The sequence below is a fragment of the Eschscholzia californica genome, unplaced genomic scaffold, assembly GCF_041429995.1.
Source record: "Eschscholzia californica isolate CP2 unplaced genomic scaffold, dmEscCali1.0.p SCAF_6, whole genome shotgun sequence".
In the NCBI taxonomy this organism is placed as follows: Eukaryota; Viridiplantae; Streptophyta; class Magnoliopsida; order Ranunculales; family Papaveraceae; genus Eschscholzia; species Eschscholzia californica.
This window is the reverse complement of record NW_028238483.1, coordinates 3,086,206-3,099,906: the sequence shown is the minus strand read 5'-3', so window position 1 is coordinate 3,099,906 and position 13,701 is coordinate 3,086,206. Positions and strand designations below refer to the sequence as shown.

Sequence of the window (13,701 nt, the reverse complement as noted above, 5' to 3'; positions counted from 1 at the left end):
TTAATTTCATGGCCACTTCTTTAAAAGACATGTGGCAGCCATTTAATTTAAAGTGGAAATGCAACCCAATTCCTCCATCCGACCAGCAACAACAATAGCAAATGGGAGTGGCGCCTATAGCACTATTCTTGATAGAATTTGTGGAGCTTCTTGTGCTGGACACGTTTGCCCACTTGCCTCCACTAACACTAACACCTACACACCTACACACCTACTTTCATTATTCAAAACTCGTTTTGGAACAGGGACCGTGAGTATGAGAAATTTTAAGGGTTAACTAACTACGAATTTCTTTTGTCAATTTCTTCGCGATGGTTGGTCGGAATTCAGTGAAACTTGTTCCAGGTAATCCCATTCGACTTGTTCTACATATCTATCCGTTTAGAATTTTCAATTTCGTCCAAATTTAATGGTTATTGGATGGTTTTTTTCGATAACTGTATAGTTGGACTAATTTCATTTGGGATCGAAATTCGGAGCTATTTAGACGATTATTATTCGATTTCTTCTAATGGTTTATGTTCAAGATCATGTTTAGAATGTTATGGACTATTTTGGGGTGACCATATATAGAGGGGGTGCTGCCGAATTATTTTACGGCTCGAATTTCATATTTGGAATAGTTTGGAAATGAATTGGAATAGAGATTGTTACCCAAATTTTGTCATATTTCATATAAATGGACAATTTCGGTTATAGATTTATATTATAAAGTTCATTATATGATTTGGCAGCTTATGAAGACTCTAAAATGAAAAATAGAGTTTTTGGGAGATTGGTTAGTTGGTTTTTATGCATTTCAAGTATTCAACGGACTTGGTTATGAAAGTTAGAGATCGATTCGACAGATACTTGAAGTCTTCCGAAGTTAGCGAATTTTCTTTTAAGTTTTCGTGATTTTGTTTTAATGATTCTTTTTATTTACGAAGGTTCTTAGTATAAGAACCTAATGTTTCTTTTCGGTTTTGGTTATTCTTCCTTATCCCAGAGTATGCGAATGAGGAAGAATTTGGTCGTCTGGTAGGCGGAAGGTCTTTGGTGATGCAAGGACTGAGGTAGGGGTTCTGAATCCTTTATCCAGCATGGTTTTATAGATAATAAATATGCTAGATTCTATAGTTATATATGCGCCATTATAACTAGAGTTTAGGTAGCATGAAACTTGATTTATGTGATGAACTGAAATATGCTTGAAATGTGTTGATGCGATATGAGAAATGGTTTCGAACTGATTTTACGATTATTGTGAACTACTGGGATTTTCTTGTATGTACCCGACTGCGGATTATGTCAACCTACGGGCACGTAGCCATTGAGGGTAGGATGACATGTGGACACGGTTGTGACCCGTGTGAGACCGGTGAGGTGGGCGACACTAGTCATGAGACCTGTGGGAGTAGAGTGTTTCACTTACTGGCCATTGGTGCTCGTGCCTCCAGTTCGAGGCTCAGGGACGTACTCCTGACCGCTCGTCTGGGAGGTGACATTGATTGGGAATCCCTCTGCTTTGTGTGTGATATGGCTATTGGTTGTTCCACTTCCGTGTTTGATAAGATAATGAATTGAATATGAATATTGGTTTTGATATACGAATGAAACTGATTTTGAAAGATCGCATTAGATGCATGACAGGGTACCGAAGAGAATGAGGTTCAGGTCCTTCCATGGGTATTGGGGGACGGCTCTCTTATTCGAACTCGGTGATCAAAAACGTATTTAGATACTTAAGGTATATATGTATCATGAGGTAAACTCTTCAATGATTGCGGAGTCCCTTAGTGGGAGAGGGACTTACCGGCTAGGGGTAAGTCTCTTTCTCGAGGAGACGTAGTGCATTAGCTAGTGCCATAAATGGGCTGGTACTATCTAACGCACTCTAGGTTCTCCTGAGGTACTCTCCTCTTATTGGGAGCGCACCATGGGTGGGCAGCTAATCACTGCTATTGCTTGCTAGATTAAGGAAAATGGTTTTGTATATAGTATATACTGTAACTGGTTTGCTAACTCGTTTTGTCATGATGTTTACAACTTATTAAAGGAACTTTTGAAAACGTGATGGGTTTTGGATTGGTCTTCTACCAGAATAACTCGTGTCGGTGAGTATTCTGACCCCCTACCAGTTGTTAGTGTGCAGGTGCTTTGTCGTAGCCTCGAGGCGGAGTTGTATTCCAGCCGGTGATCTTGTCTGACGAGGCTAGTGGAGTTATGTCGTTTTATATGGTTTTTCGTTATTTTCAAGTTATCTATTTATTGCAGAAACCAAACTCTAATATGTATATACGTAAAACTTAGAGTTGTTTATAAGTTGTATCGGCGTTTTATGAGGCGTTTGTATTTTTTGTGGTTCGGGTTTCGACCCGAAACTGAGTTAAGTTTGTTTAGCTTCCGCTTTATAGTTTATTCTTGTATATGCGAATGTATGGTTTGCATGACAGGTTTACAGGTGCGACCGGTTCGATTTACAGAGGAGACTCTGTCGGATTTTTGTCTCGTCTGTGAGTTGCCGGGGCGTGGTCGTGTCTATTTTGGGACACGGGGCGTCACAGTTGGTATCAGAGCAGTTAGTTCTGGTGACCTATATCAGAGCAGTTAGTTCTGGTAACCGATAAGTCGTGTAAAGTTTAGAGCATTGACTGCTCTAGACTTTAGGGAAAGATAAAATTGGACAAGATTAGGTGTCTAAAAGCTTCAAGATTAAAAGCGACCAAGAATAAAAGATGCTATATATGTATTTGTTTCTTTTGATTTTTGTTTCTTGATTCGTTTTACTCGCTAAAGGAAGACTCGATGGATGGTTTAAGATTCTTGTAGGTTTCTTGCAATGTTGTACAAGATGTTACGGGAGGACAGTCAAGGGTTAAGAGGTTTCAAAGGTAAATTTTGGGCAAGTCGACATATCGATGTTGTGGAAGTATCTTAGACAATAGTAGATGAGGAGATGAGTCAGACTTGGTATTGTGGACCTCATGGTAGTTATACACATTCCTTCATTTATGAGCTTCGAGCAGATCATTCAGAGACAGTTTAGGTTGACTTTGATCAGGTTGTTTCGAGCGTGTATTGTTTCAGTTTGGTTGCAGATAAGTATGGGTCTGGATTTTATTGGGTTAACGGAATGTTTCGAAATTAGAGGTTATGTGGATTGCGTTGGGGTTGGGTATTAGAAATATCGGGGGTTCTTAAGTTATTGTAGAATTTTTCGAGGATTGGTTTATCTATGACATGTATAGATATTATAGCGGACTTCTATTTTTATTTTATCATCTTATCGACAACAACTATATTTTCTTCAGATTATAGTGTCAACGCCGATGTTGACTTGAATTTATTATAGATAGTCTTCATTCTTTATTTTCTTATTTTATCGAGTCAACGATATTTTCTTATAATATTGAGAACGATATTTTTGAGGATGTGGGATCAAGGGCAACTTATACTTATAGTTAGATTATGGAGGGCATTCTTTATTTTATTATATTATGGACAACGGTATTATCTTATATTATCGAGAATGGTATTTTCTTTGAGGAAAAGGGATCAACGAGAACTTATTCTTATATATAGATTATAGAGGTCTTCATTTTTCTTTATCTCTTCATATGAAGGATCGTTATTGTTATTGAATATTCTTGTGTCCTGCGGTTATGTAGAAGAATTGGGGACATGAAGAACTGAATCTAGTTTGTTCATAGAGTTTTGTCCGATTGACTTTTGTTAGAGGTAGTGAGTTTATGATTTTCGAAAAGGGACAGTATCTATCAAATTCAGAGTTGGTCGAAAGGACATGGCAAAAAGAAGCCAGTTGATCCAAATTTCGAGGACGAAATTTCTATAAGGGGGGAGGATTGTAACATCCCATGTTTTCGATTAAAGAAATAAAAGATTACGGTTAGAAATGAGACTGTTTGACGTTTAGAAAGAAAAAGTCAAATTGGGGATTAAATGGAAATCAATGAAAATTCAATTCATTGGATACAAATATGAAGGGACTTATTTATTAAGTACATATGAATCAAGGACTTAAAAAGGAATTAATTTCATGGCCACTTCTTTAAAAGACATGTGGCAGCCATTTAATTTAAAGTGGAAATGCAACCCAATTCCTCCATCCGACCAGCAACAACAATAGCAAATGGGAGTGGCGCCTATAGCACTATTCTTGATAGAATTTGTGGAGCTTCTTGTGCTGGACGGAGAAGAAGTTCACGTACATCCAACACTTCCATTGTGTGAGTATCTTTAAATATTTTATTATTATTTTGAGTACAATTGATTTATATTCATATTTGTTCTCATGTATACTAAAAAGTAGCTTGCAAAGTCCTTCCAAGCTTGCAGAGCCTTGCAAACACTTTACACTGCCTTGCAAACACTTTGCGTCTAAGTCGCAAACTACTTTCACTAGAAACAACTCAATTGTAAAATATTTTTTGAATTGGTTTCATAGAGTTAAAAAAATAATGACAAAATAATTATATGCTTCTTTTAATCTTTTTTAATAGATACCCAAGAGAACCGAAAAACTTCAATCAAAATTATCAACCTTTGATGATTCCTGTGAAATGTTGATATTCCTCATCAATCATCCGAAGTCAAAGAGTGAACTCAGTGGTTATCATTGGTCGCTTTTGGTATTGACAATGAATCCTTGGAAATGGTATCACTTGAACTCCATGATGCCATACAATGAGAATCTTAAGAGAAAGACCGACAAATTCTTCACGTATGCAAAGAGAGTGGTAAGTTTCAACTCTTGGTGTTTGTCTTCTTTTTATTTTCATGTTTGTCATTACAATAAAATGTAAATAGATTACACACTCATTGCCTTGCGAAGTCCATGCAGAGCCTTGCAAAGTGATTGCAGAGCCTTGAAAACTCCATACAAACTAAGTATTTGTTGTTTTATATTTTAGATAGAAGTTGTAGATGCCAATCTTAATTGTGCTTATAATATCAACAATTCGCGTCCAAAACCTCCTTCACGAATAACAAGAATGCAAGTAAAATGTCCACAACAATTAGAAACTTCGTAAGCATAAAATCATCATTTTTTTATTCTAGCAAGTAATGCTTTTCTATATTTATCAACATAATGACTTGTCTTTTCTTTACAGAGTCGATTGTGCTTTATACGTGTGCCGTTTTTTAATTCCAATATTACGAAGGGTGGCGGTATTGAAGAAATGCAGATCAAATGATGGAGACCATCAAGATGGGCCTCACGACCGAACTAGTTAGAGGGCCTCATGGCCGAGCCCATTAGGGTTAGAGTTTAGGAGTTTCCTTGTTTTAGTATTTCCTACTAAGTCTAGGTTTAGAAGTTTCTATGTTTGAGTATCTTTGATATTTAGGAAACCTAATTTGAGTCTATCTAGAAGTTTCTAAGTTCCTATAAAAGGAAGTCAGGTCTGTCCTTGTTATTCAGATCAAAGAATATTATCAACCAGGTTTATTATTAATCAAGTTTTTAATCAAGTTTATTGTTTATCGTTATTTTATCAGTTTTATTTCGTTAGTTTAGTTTATTAACAATGGTGGATTCCATTACTTTTACGCTTCCGCGACAATCTACATCAGCTGGTATCCAGAGCTTGAAGAATCTGGGAATGAAAGATGAATTTTTTTTCATGGGTACATCTCTCCTTGAATGCTGGATTTTTTTCCACGTTTAGGTTGGGATCCCTTTCGAGATTCAAAACAATTTTATGTTGATAAAAAATATGAAGAAAAAATTAATACCGTTTCTAAAATTCCTCTATTTGGCGGTCAATATCATATAAATTTTTGGATTCAACATATGGAAGATTGGTTCATAAACCAAGATATCCATGATGAAGATAAGGTTTTTCTCATTGAACAACATATGTCTGAAAGAATCTATGAACAATTCAATGCAATGCAATGGAGACTCATTAATCAAGGAAAAAAATTCGTCGACGATTGGACTACATTGAAAAGCATCTTTCGATATGTTTTTCTCCCTTTAGATGAATACTTATCTTATGAAAAATCTCGAATCGAATCGAGCAAATTTTCTGAAATTTCTTCGCCTACCTTGACCATTACTATTGAAGGAGGTGTTCTTGATAAAATAAAAACTAGTTTTTCATTGACGGAGGAAGAAAAGTTTCATAAGACGTATCAATAAGAAGAAATTCAATTGACTAACACAAGCCCGAATATTTTGTTTGATCCATATATGATTCCAGGAGAAGAATTAGTTGTTTCGAATCATAAAATACTTTCGCCTCAATTCGCGTCGTTGAAAACTCGGGGAAAAAGGTCAATCGATGACTTGGTTGTTTTTCTCAAGACCTTTACAGAAGAGGATGATTTTAAGTTGTTTGAGAAAATACAACAATTCCAGTCAAACCGGAAAGCAGCAACACATCTGGACAACCTTGAATCCTCTCCTAAGAAGCTAGTCAATTTAACAATTGAGCACCCAGAATATCCATTCGGTTATTCATTCTCATCCCATTATGAGGACGGGTTAGTTACAAAGATTGGTACCAGTTCCAAGTCAAAAAACTCCCACACAATGATTTCTATTGATTGTGAGCTGGTTCTTTGTGAAGATGGCAGTGAAGCTTTAGTGAAAGTATGTATTGTGGATCACAATCTAGAGGCTCAGTTTAATGAACTTGTGAAACCCGATATACTTATTATTGATTTCAGAACTGACACAACTGGGATAAGTGCTAAGGATTTGGAAGGAGTTACTTGTACTTCTGCCTATATACAGAAATCAATGAAGAAGTTGTTATCGCATGGAACTATCTTCATAGGCCATAGTTTAAATAATGATCTACAAGCACTGAAAGTGGATCACGCAAGGGTGATTGATACAACTCTAATCTTCCAAAATCTGGATGACCCTAGTCGCCGGAGACCGTCATTGAGTCGTCTATGCAAGATTGTGCTCGGGTCTGAATTTAGAGAAAAGGGTGTCGCACATAATTGTTTGGCCGTTGCACGTCCGACAATGAAACTGGTCATCGCCAAGTTGGAAAAAAGATTTGATAGCTCCATACCGTCTAACAACAAAAGGTATCTGTTGATGAACCAACAAAGCTTCTTCTTCATGGGGTACCAGTTCATGTACCTAAGGAAGAATTATCCAAGATATTCCCAGTGGAATCGAACGTTACAATTGAGACCAACAATAGAAGACGAGGGCAATATTATTCTGCTGCTGCCGTTCTTAAAAATCCACAAGAGACAGATGATGCGTTTGAAAGTATAGAAGGTGAAGAAGGAAAAGACATATCTGGTCGTTGCCAGAAAACGGTCTCGATGAATTTAAGTACTGCACAATCCGTGAATTTCTTTGTTCGTAAAATGGTAAAAGATGGTCCACTTAATCAATGCCCTACGAAGAAGAGACTAATTGAGGATCAGGAAACCATGGTATAACAATCAAAGAGGCCAAAGACGTTGTTTTTCGAGATGGAAGAGATGATTAGAGCTGCGTATAAACCTACTGCATCTTTATGCTGGAATTTGAGTACTCTATTCACAAAAGAAGACATGGTCTCAGAAGTGGAATCTCTATTCAGAAAAAGATATGTCGATGATGGCGAGAGTTTGGGGATTGTCGTGGAGACATTGATCGAACAAGGGAAGCTTTTGGTAGCTCTTGAACTTATAAAGAGCTTGCAGGTAACTGGTTTTAATGTTGATGGATGTGCTTTTGCGTCTTTAATTCGTGGTTGTGGCAAAATCGGTCTGATTAATGATGCTGAGAGTATATTTACTAAGCTAAAAATTTCTGAGATTGTTAAAAAGAAGGAAATGGGTTTATCTCCTCATGATCATGAACTAATTACAAGTTCTTGGTTTTATTCATGGAACCAATGGGAATCCGCCCATCACGTATTCGATACAATGTCCCTTAAAGGGTATTCACCTACTCGATTCTCTCCGTTCAATGAAGTAGTCCATAGGACATTAGTTCTTGACACATTAATTATTTCGGGTGTAATCGTGATTTTATGTGTTGATTTGGCCAAGTTACTTACGACATTGAAAATTTATGAGGGAGTCTCGGTTTATAAGCAACACGAAGATGAACGTGGGAAGATCGTTCAAGTGAAGAAATTCAAGGTTGATTTTTCCATAAAATATTATGTGGTGTTTGTGGTCTTCTTCATCAAATTAAAAGATGACGGGAGATGTTGCAATTTGTTGGAAGTTTCTTTCCTACATTTATTTTTGCACAATTCTTTGCACTATGAGATTGAAGCTAGTGATTTCGTCCAAGTGGGTGTCCTTCGACCCCAATGCACCGTTCGCTCGAAGTGGGAATTAAGGATTGTATTGTTGAGTCTCACTTGAGGGCAAGTTCGTTCTCGGTCGGGGAGTATGATGGAGACCATCAAGATGGGCCTCACGGCCGGACTAGTTAGAGGGCCTCATGGCCGAGCCCATTAGGGTTAGAGTTTAGGAGTTTCCTTGTTTTAGTATTTCCTACTAAGTCTAGGTTTAGAAGTTTCTATGTTTGAGTATCTTTGATATTTAGGAAACCTAATTTGAGTCTATTTAGTAGGGGTGAACATCGGTTGGATAACCGACTTTTTCGGCCAATCCAAAGTCCAAACCGAAGGGTTCGGTTTTTTCAAATCTAAATCCGAACCAATCCGTTCATGGTTTGGTTCGGTTACCGATCCGAACTATGCATGGACGGTTTGGATCGGTTGGATAACCGAACCACCTGTGATATTTTACCATATATAAAATTTCGCACTTTCGACTTAAAAACGTGGAACTAACTTAACTATTGAATTAAGCTACAACTCTCCACGCCATTTACTTCTGTTACACATGCATTAAGCTACGATATTAACAAACATGGAACTAACTTAACTATTAAATCTCAACCGTTCATCATTCCTATCATTTATATTTATATATATAATATATAAAAAATAACAATAAATGGTTTGGTTCGGTTTGTTCGGTTATCTGTCAATCAAATCCATAAACCAATCCAAACCACTCGGTTTTGCCATTTTAACATCCGAACCAATCCGGGATACTATTGGATCGGTATCCAAACCGTTGAAATCTGTTTGGATCGGATTGGATCGGTCGGTTTGGATACTAAATGAACACCCCTACTATTTAGAAGTTTCTAAGTTCCTATAAAAGGAAGTCAGGTATGTCCTTGTTATTCAGATCAGAGAATATTATCAACCAAGTTTATTATTAATCAAGTTATTAATCAAGTTTATTGTTTATCGTTATTTTATCAGTTTTATTTCGTTAGTTTAGTTTATTAACAATGGTGGATTCCATTATCTACATCATCAAACCATCTGAGATGACAAAACTTAGAGGAAAGTTAGTTGTTGATATAATTTCTGATAAGAATTACTGTTGGTAAAAAAATGAGAAAAATGTTTGATTTTGCCTCTTGTATATGAATATTTTGATGAATTAATTAATATTTTTGTTAATATTTTGAACAATGTTTGTATAATTCTTATTTTCATATTCTCTTCAAATGTTTTGAATAGATTGCAAACTCCTTGCAGAGCCTTGCAAAGTGATTGAAGTGCCTTGCAAACACCTTGCAGAGCCTTGCAAAGTACTTGCAATGACTTCTAAAGTTACATATTTTTTCATATGAATTGTTTCGAAAATTTCTTCAAAAAAATAGGGGCCCCGCCCCAAATCCCTGTAAATAGAAGGTCCACAACAATTACAATATAAAGATACATACAAATTTCTTCAAAAAAACGGGGGCTCCGCCCCCATACCCTCGTAAAAAGATGACGAAAATGATGTGAATCTAACATGGTTATTTCAAATGATCTTGATCAATGATGAGAAAATTTTCCAAAGTATTGTTTGAGCTTGCATAGTACTTTCAATGTTGTCTAAAGTTATATTTTTAGTATGATTATATTCAAAATTTCTTTAGAAAAACGGGCGCTTTGCCCCCGAACCCCCGTAAAAAGATGACGAAAATGATGTGAATCTAACATAGTTATTTCAAGTGATTTTGATCAATGATGAGAAAAGTTTCCAAAGTTTTGGTAGAGCTTCCATAGTACTTGCAATGTCGTCTAAAGTTATATATTTTTAGTATGACTTTTTTGAAAATTTCTTTTAAAAAAAGGGGGCTCCGGCCCCTAACCCCCGTAAAAGAACGTCAACAACGATTACAATATAAAATTCCAAAGCTTTGCTAGAGCTTAGAAGAGCCTTGTAAAGCACCTTGCAAAGCACCTTGCAGAGCCTTGCAAGCACCTTGCAGAGTCTGCAATTATGTTACAGCTGCTGTCACAATGAAGACAATAGTAAGTGAAAACATAATGAAAACTAATTCATGAATTAACTTGACAAGTATTCTTGGTGGAAAGTAAAACATAATGAAAATTTATTCAAACATCAAGTTTACGAGTCTTCGTGTTGTGACCACGTGTATGACACACACTACACTTTATCGACCTCTTCCACTTTGATCCACTGTTTGGTATCCTCTTTTGCCTTGGCCTTCCAGGTTTCTTCTCAGTCGGTGGTAAAATAGTAGGCTCGTCGGGATGATAACACGGAAGGTCATAACCAACAACAGGTTCAATAACCTTCTTATACGACAAATGATAATGAGAAGTACGATAGAATTCACTAATGAAGTCATATGGACTATAACCTACACCTGAAATACAACAAAGAGCATGATAACAAGGAAAATCGTTTACTCTCGAATACCCACAACTACATGTACGATTCTGAAGATCCACTCGAAAAGATCTACCATCAACAACCACAAATGTCGAGGATGAAGCTCGTATTTCCCTAAAAACTCTACCTTTATCCTTTATCAAGTTCTTTTTCCATCTCCGGTCCAAGAATAGTGGTCCAACTATCCCCAAGATCACGTCTAATAGAAAATAAAACCATCAATTTTTTGCGAATGTAGTCAACCAATGGTGTGATTGGATAACTGCGACCTTCTAAAATCCATGAGTTAAAACTCTCAGCTATACCGGAACATGTATCACCATATCTATTTCCCGGAAAGTAAGCATTTGCCCATTTCTCAATAGGTGTTGTCCTAAGAAATGCTTCAAAAGATTGGCCACCAATTGACTTTAACTCTTCAAAAAGAGGTTTAAACTCTAAACTGTTTGGTGCATAAGCACATCGGGTGAAAAGCTCAAAGATGTGTGACGATGCAAAGTTATTATCTCTTGTTATAGTAGATATGTTATGTTTTAAATGCCACACACAATAACCATGGTGACTTGAAGGAATACCGTAGATATACCAGTTATCAACCCAGGATGTCTATCAGTAAGAAATGTGTAAGGTCTTTCGGGAATAATCTTAAGAAGAATCTCAAAAAACCACAACCAGTTAGCTTGATTTTCCATGTCTACAAGGGCAAATGCAAGTGGATAAAAACCTGCAAAAAAAATATAAGGAACAACTATATAATCAACATGTTTATAAACGAGTTTGTAGAAGAGTTACAGTGGCTTGCAAAGTCTTTGTAAAGCACTGCAAACTTGTTGCAAGGCACTGCAAACTTGTTGCAAGGCAGTGCAAAGTGTTTGCAAGGCTCTGCAAAGTGTTTGCAAGGTAGTGCAAAGTGTTTGCAAGGCAGTGCAAAGTGTTTGTAAAACATTGCAAACTTGTTGGAAAGCATTGCAAGGTACTGAAAACAACATGCAAACTATTCGCGAAGTGATTGAAATAGTTCTGCAATGTCTTGCAACTTGTTTGCAATGATTTAAACAAAATAATACCAAGTACAAAGCTAAAAAGAACATGGTTTACCTCCTTCAACATTCTTGCCCGTTGCAGCTAGTAAACACCAAATAAACTTCCCTTTGAAAAATGTTCCATCTAAATAAAAATTCGGACGACAAAATCTAAATCCACGAATACAAGCCCCAAATGCAACAAATAAACGCTGAAATTCTATCGAAATAGAATCAACCTCAAGTTTCACAAAACTATTCGGATTGCTTCTTTGCAAAGCATCGACATAAGAAACTAAATGATGATAAGAATATGATGTGTCCCCGTGAATGCCCTTCAAAGCTAGTGCCTTGCCAGTATTACAGTAATAGTAACTAATATCAAACCCATATGTATTTAATATATAATCAATAAGTTGCTTAGGTTTGATAGATGGATCGCTTTAAACATTCTTCATCACCAATGTTTTTATCAAACCACTTGTGAAACGACGTTTCTTAATGTCCTTCATTCCAGCTCCTGAAGTATGACAATTATTCATCGTTTTGATAATAAATACATCAACCTCTTTCGAGAATTTCGTGGAATGAATTCTCCAATTAGAACCAGTATCTTTTCTAGCACATTCCACTGTAATCCTATAAGGATCGTTTTTCATAAAACGAAATCCATAGCCTGATTCAAGAGAGTATTTCATTAACTCCATACGGAATTCTTCTACACCACCTTGAAATTTTTGACCAACATGTTTAAAAATGAATGCCCAGGTACTAGAAAGTAAAGGAACAGTGGTTGGACTTGTGTTATGACTTGAAGATGGCGCAGTAGTAACGATAGATGAAGAACAACTTGGATGATTTATAACAGTAACTTCTCCTTCAATAATGTGAATACGGTTCGCCAAACAATAGTAAAATACTGATTGTAAATGAAAATCAAAATCTTTCATAATTTGGTTACCTGTCTTGCAACTCAATTCGAAAAGGGATGGAGTCAAATTGTTCAATTGTTTACATATATACTCCTTCAATTGAAGAACAATACTATCACCTCCAATCTTGAAACAAGCAAAATCACATTGATATTGAAAGACTCCAATAACAGTAGGCAACATCAAACTGTAAATCAAAACAAAAAACTCAATATCAATAAATGTGAAGCACTGCAAAGAAGCGCAAAATCAATGTAAAATATTTGCAAGATCTTGTAAATCTCTTCCAAGCATAATAATGTTTTAAAACATAAATTAAAGATAATTCATATTTGTTCTCATGTATACTAAAAAGTTCACATAAATTAAAGATAATTCATATTTGAGTCCTTCTTCTTGTTGCACCTCCTCTTTTGATCCTTAGTGTTCTGCACACCAAAGAAATCTGAGAAGCAAGTTAAAGAATTCAAAAAGTAAAATTACTAAAAATAGAGACAAGATTAGAATAAATCCGCTATTAGTCCCCGGAAGCGGCGCCAAAAACTTGATGTGTCCAAAAAGGTACACCCGCAAATATACGGGCGTCAAGTAATAAAACTGGGTAAACCGGAATCGAATCCTCAGGGACTAAGTATAATCTATTCTAAAACTTGTATCTATGGTGATTGCTCTTTTAAAGATTGTTTTTAAAGTGAAATAACTAAAACAGAAACAATAAAAAGTTGATAATCGAGAAACTTATGAGAAGGGAGAATCTAGGGTTTCAGGATCCACTTTAGCAAGTATGACATCTGACTTATGCGATTCAGATCTTCTTCTTATATAATTCAAGGAAGAATAACCAACCTCGGATGATTTTGACTTTTCAGAACACTTACTTTAAAACTTTCAATTTCAATACGTAAAATCACGGGTACTCTAACTATTAGATATCAAACGTAAGCATGAAACATTAAAGACCTAAAGCCTAAATATGAAACATCAAACATAAGTATAACTAATGAAAGGGGTTATCGTGAAAGATACGCGAAAAAAATCAAAATATTTAAGTACTTAAA

The 13,701-nt window shown here is 36.0% G+C and overlaps 1 long non-coding RNA gene and 1 pseudogene across 2 annotated transcripts; both read left to right on the top strand.

Annotated features, from left to right (window-relative positions):
• Positions 1–242: 242 nt before the first annotated feature.
• On the top strand, positions 243–5,425 carry LOC147530828 (uncharacterized). 2 transcript variants are annotated; one of them, XR_015227429.1, is made up of 5 exons: positions 243–345; positions 989–1,055; positions 2,039–4,229; positions 4,503–4,739; positions 5,115–5,425. It is a non-coding gene; the product is annotated as an uncharacterized LOC147530828 (long non-coding RNA). The 2 variants fall into 2 exon arrangements; XR_015227428.1 differs by lacking the exons at positions 243–345; positions 989–1,055 and having other exon boundaries at positions 1,062–4,229.
• Positions 5,426–6,280: 855 nt separating this feature from the next.
• LOC147530827 (small RNA degrading nuclease 3 pseudogene) lies at positions 6,281–7,425 on the top strand (annotated as a pseudogene).
• The last annotated feature ends 6,276 nt before the right edge of the window (positions 7,426–13,701 follow it).